This window comes from Eupeodes corollae, chromosome 1 (genome assembly GCF_945859685.1).
Source record: "Eupeodes corollae chromosome 1, idEupCoro1.1, whole genome shotgun sequence".
NCBI lineage: Eukaryota > Metazoa > Arthropoda > Insecta > Diptera > Syrphidae > Eupeodes > Eupeodes corollae.
In genome coordinates, this window is record NC_079147.1 from 169,011,291 (window position 1) to 169,016,907 (window position 5,617).

Genomic DNA, 5,617 nt, shown 5'->3' on the forward strand with positions numbered 1-5,617 from the left:
ATTGAGTTTGTGGTTTTTTTACCATAGCAATATAAAAAAAAACTTCCAATGGAAATAAAAAAAAACCCAAATATCTCACGAACCAATAATGCTAGCGAGTTGAATTAAGTTTTATATTAGGTAAATATGTATTGCAACGTGATACCAAACAAGCACTTTTTTTTAGAAAAACGGTTTCTTTATAAATAAAAAAAACTGAATAAAATATATCTGTCAACTCGAACATTTTACGAACAAAAAATGATCTTATCTCCAAAACAATTGTATACAACGAAAAATAACGTTTTTGACATTTACAGTTTTTTTTCTAATAAAAACATAAAAAAAGAGGCTGGGATGCGACCCACACAGATAACTTCCCATCCCGTCTGTCAATTTGTCTTGCTTAAAAGTTTGTCTATATGTACTCGTATCAATTTTTACCAAATTTGCGTACTAAAAAAAAGAACTGTCAATTCGATTTTTTTTTTAAATTTTACCAAATGTTGAAAACAATATTTCTTATAAGATAAAATTAGGTTGAAGCCAATATTTAAAATTTTTTAAGAGATATTTGAGTCGAAAATCAACTTTTACCAACTTTTATACATTTTTTGTAGGTTTTTATTTTTTGTAAAAAAACTGTCAAATTCGATTTTTCTCAAAATTTGTCCTAATATAAGAAAAAATTTGTCTTATAAGAAAAAATTAAAAAAAAGCTATTATCTCAAAGGTTTTAAAAGATATTTGAGTCGAAAATCATTTTTTACCAACTTTTGTTAATATTTTTTTCGGTTTTTAATTTTTTCTACAAAAACTGTCAATTCGATTTTTTCAAACTTTAACTGAATGTTGACAACAAGATTTTTTGAAAGATAAATGTAAATTAAAGCCAATATCTCAAAGTTTTGAAAAGATATTTGAGTCGAAAATCAATTTTACCAACTTTTATACATTTTTTTTAGGTTTTTATTTTTTGTAAAAAAACTGTCAATTCGATTTTTCTCAACATTTTTCAAAATGTTGAAAACAATATTCCTTTTAAGATAAAATAAGTTTGAAGCCTAAATTTCAAGTTTTTGAAAAGATATTTGAATCGATAAACCACCCACGCAATTTTCTTGAGAGCCCTTTCTGCATCTTTATGCCTTATTATCTGTGTAACAACATTTATTTGAAGTTGATATCTCTTCTGGTTCTTGAGCTATGGAGGACGAAAGAAACGTCGCGAACGTTCGGACGTACGAACGTACGTTCACACGCACGCACAGGCATCTTTCTAAAAATCTTTTATTTCGACTCTAGGGACCTTGAAACGTCGAGAAATGTCAAAATTTTCCATTTGACAAATCGGACCCATTACAATAACTTCCTATGGGAAGTTAAAAAACATTAATAAAAGTAAGTAAAAATTGATTTTCGACTCAAATATCTATTAAAAACTTTTAGTTATTTCATTTCAACTAATTTTATCTTTCAAAAAATACTGTTGTCAACATTCAATAAAAATTTTATAGAAATAGAAATTGACAGTACTTACAAAAAATAAAAAAATATAAAAGACGGTAAAAATTGATTTTCTACTCAAATATCTTTCCAAAAATTAAAAATATTGGTTTAAAACTAATTTCATAGTATAAGAAATATAATTGGATACAAATTTACTTTTGACTTAAATATCTTTACAAAAATAAAAAACAATTTACTTCTCACAGAAAGTATTGTTTTCGACTTTCTGTCAATCGAACAGTCCGTTTTTTCATTAAAAAATCAACAAAAAATAGTACTCAAATTTTGTAAAAATTGATTTTCGGTTCTCCATATCTCATGAACAACATAAGATATTCACTTCAAATTAATTTCATTCATTCAATTTCTATTTGATTTCGAACTTAAACAATTTCATTATATGCAAATATTGTTGGTAATTTTTAATTTTTCAAGAATAATTAAACCGACGGCCTTTTTAACAAAACACGAAAACCTGTAAACTTTAAAGCAAGACAAATCCACATAATGGGTAGTTATCAGTGTGGGTCGCATCCCAGTCTCTTTTTTTGTGTGTGTTTAATCTAAAAAAGTTTAGTGGGTTTGGCTAAAAATTATGCTCTAAAAGGGTTCAATCCCAAAAACGTTTTTCATGAGTATTATTGAATTTTTATGTATTTATGTCTTCTTTTTAATGTAATTAAGAAACCAAATGAGAACCAAAAAAGTTCAATATTACCAAACCCACAAATGTTTGTGATACAAATTTTAGCTATCCATAACACTTGAAACACACCACACAATAGAAAAAGAGGCTGGGATGCGACCCACACTGATAACTTCCCATCTCGTCTGTCGATGTGTCTTGCTTAAAAGTTTGTCTATATGTATTTTTACCAAATTTGCGCACTATTTTTTGTAGATTTTATTTTTTATGAAAAAAAAAACGGACTGTTGGATTTTTATATAAAAATTACTGAATATTGAAAACAATATTTTCTCTGAAATAAAATAAGTTTGAAGACAATATTTTTAATTTTTGAAAAGCTATTTGAGCCGAAAGTAAATTTTTACCAAGTTTTAGTAGGTATTGTTTTTTTTTAATTTTATTTTTTGTAAAAAAAACTGTCAATTCGATTTTTTTAAAAATTTTACCAAATGTTGAAAACAATATTTCTTATAAGATAAAATTAGTTTGAAGCCAATATTTAAAATTTTTGAAGAGATATTTGAGTCGAAAATCAATTTTTACCAACTTTTATACATTTTTTTTCAGGTTTTTATTTTTTGTAAGAAAACTGTCAATTCGATTTTTCTCAAGATTTGTCCTAATGTTGAAAACAATATTTCTTATAAGAAAAAATTAGTTAGAACCTATTATCTCAAAGTTTTTAAAAGATATTTGAGTCGAAAATCATTTTTTACGAACTTTTGTTAATTTTTTTTTCGGTTTTTAATTTTTTGTACAAAAACTGTGAAATCGATTTTTTTTTAAATTTAAATGAATGTTGACAACAAGATGTTTTGAAAGATAAAAGTAAATTAAAGCCAATATCTCAAAGTTTTGAAAAGATATTTGAGTCGAAAATCAATTTTTACTAACTTTTATACATTTTTTTTTTTGGTTTTTATTTTTTTGTAAAAAAAACTGTCAATTAGATTTTTCTCAAAATTTTATCAGATGTCAAAAACATTATTCTTCGTTGCACAAAATTGTCTTAGAGATGAAATCATATTTCAGTCATAAAATTTTGGAGGTTACAATTTTTTTTCAGTTTTATTGATTTATAAAAAATTGATTTTTTTTCAAAAAATATACCTGTTGTGTATCACCTTACAATATATTATATAAAATCTAATTCAAGTCTCTAGCGCTTTTGGTTCGTAAGATATTTAAGGTTAACCAAAATTTTCACCTTTTTTTCAAACTGCTATGGTAAAAAAACCACCCACGCAATTTTGTTGAGAGCCCTATCTGTATAACAAAATTTATTTGGAGTCGATATCTCTTCTGGTTCTTGAGCTATGGACGACGAAAAAAACGTCGCGAACGTACGGACGTACAAACGTACGTACACACAGACATCTTTCTAAAAATCTTTTATTTCGACTCTAGGGACCTTGAAACGTCGAGAAATATCAAAATTTTCAATTTGACAAATCGGACCCATTACAATAACTTCCTATGGGAAGTTAACTAGCAGTGGTAGCAAAAGTGAGAATTTCATCCAAAAAACTGCTAATGTGGAATTTCGCTCTAAACTCTACCACTTTCCATTCATGTTTCTAAATCCTTCACCCGTCCCACTGCTTTCTTTCAATATTTCTGATAGTGTACAAACTGAGATAGTTTGACTTTCTTGTGATTTTGGTTTGTCATGGTACATGTAGGGTAAAATATTACCTACATCATATTGAAAGTTTAGTTAAGCGGACAATAGAAACCACACTTGTGTGCACACCGCTGCGTATTGATTCATGGTGTAGCATTTCGCCAAAAACAACAACACACTAAATCGTACACAGATTAGTTGTGAAGTGAAAGATATCTCAAAGAAGAAAGATTTGAATGAGTAACGTTAAAGTATGAAGCTTTTATTGAAACAACTTTCGAAGCTCCGCACTCAACAACGATTCAAATGCAACTCAATAGTAAATGTGAGCGCGCATCCCCATACAAATCACACCGATCGAGACACCGACACAGAACAATCAAAAACGTTTGGTTTTACTCGCTCCGTGGTTTACACCGAAAATCGGTGCCTGCATCTACACACAAGTGCGGTGTCTATTGGCTGCTTTAGGATTGCTTGCAAGGTTGGAAGATTTTAAGATGTCTAACAGATAGAAATAATTACACATAGTCACAATCCAGGAAAAATACGAAAAAAAGAGGCTCACATATTTTCCATTTTCAATTGATCTGTGTAGTTAAAGTTATTTCATTATAAGATACTTTGTACTATAACATGTAAAGTACATGACCCATGTTTAATTATGTACACATAGGTATGTATACGTACTAATTAATATAAAACAAAAACAATTTCTGAAATTTTAATGCAACAGGATCAAGTGTCAAATTACACGCTTCGTTGTTTATGTATCAAGTGTCATTGCGCGCACTCGTGCGCAAATTCGTATGACTCCTGAAAGACTATAAGCACAAACTATATACCTACGAAATCTTCCTGCTAACTTGTGGCGGCATTCCAGTTACTAAATCGAAACAAAGGCAACCGATGATTATAATGAGCAATACTACTAAGAGCAACTTACCCTAAGTCTCTCCAGGAATATTTGTTTGTTATGAACGTTAAAAGAGCGATACCTACTACAATAAAGAGTATGCAATACCAATAAGTTGGTGGTGGCAACAGAGCGAAACATTTTTGTTTCTCCTCAAAATCTGTTACAAAAACTACAAATGAACGGACTAAGGAATTCCGTATTAACATAATTTAACTGTCCAAAACATTGCGATTCTTTTAAATTTAAGTAAGTAAGTAAGCCCTTAATTGATATTCACCTCATTTTTTGGAATAAAGGGTAATAAGAACTTCTGATTATTGATTTTGTTAATTTTAACCAAATTAAACAAATAAGCCCTAAAGTTGTTTATGTCAATTTTGATCGGAAATTACTAATAATATACATAAAAAATAAAAAATAAATAAGATAGAGCAACAGGCCGTTCAGAGCTAGGGCCTAGAACTTATAACTCTCACCTATATCTTTGTGCGAGTAATGTTGTCAGGGACGAACGACTAATTTGAGAAAGCACTTTTCGTGACAAGAATTACTCTTGGAAGATTTGTCAATTCCTCACAAGAGGCAATACCTGACAGGGATTGAGCCCAAGGCCTCTGCCATGACACTATTAAAAATTAGTTTCACTATTTTAAAAGTAAACAAATTTCTACTTCACTTTTGGGCATTTCGTTACAAACCCTAAATCCGTCTTCATTTCTTACTCGTATACCAAATGCAAACAATTCTTTTGGCTCACTTTTGTTTAAACAGTACACTCCGTTGAAAAAGAGGGTAGATATGAGTATACTACCAAAACAAAACAATATATGACTTCTTGCAGTATAAACAGTCTGTTCTTCTTTGCAACGCTTGATGGGTGATGTGGAAAGAATCAGCA

At 29.2% G+C, this 5,617-nt stretch overlaps 1 protein-coding gene across 1 annotated transcript in view; it reads right to left on the reverse strand.

Annotated features, from left to right (window-relative positions):
* LOC129942459 (protein hunchback) overlaps window positions 1–1,883 on the reverse strand; it is a 55,570-nt gene extending 53,687 nt beyond the window's left edge. Inside the window, exon 1 of the mRNA XM_056051388.1 lies at window positions 1,872–1,883. The gene's annotated coding sequence lies outside the window, so the exon portion shown is untranslated. The remainder of the gene's footprint in view (window positions 1–1,871) is intronic.
* Window positions 1,884–5,617: the final 3,734 nt, after the last annotated feature.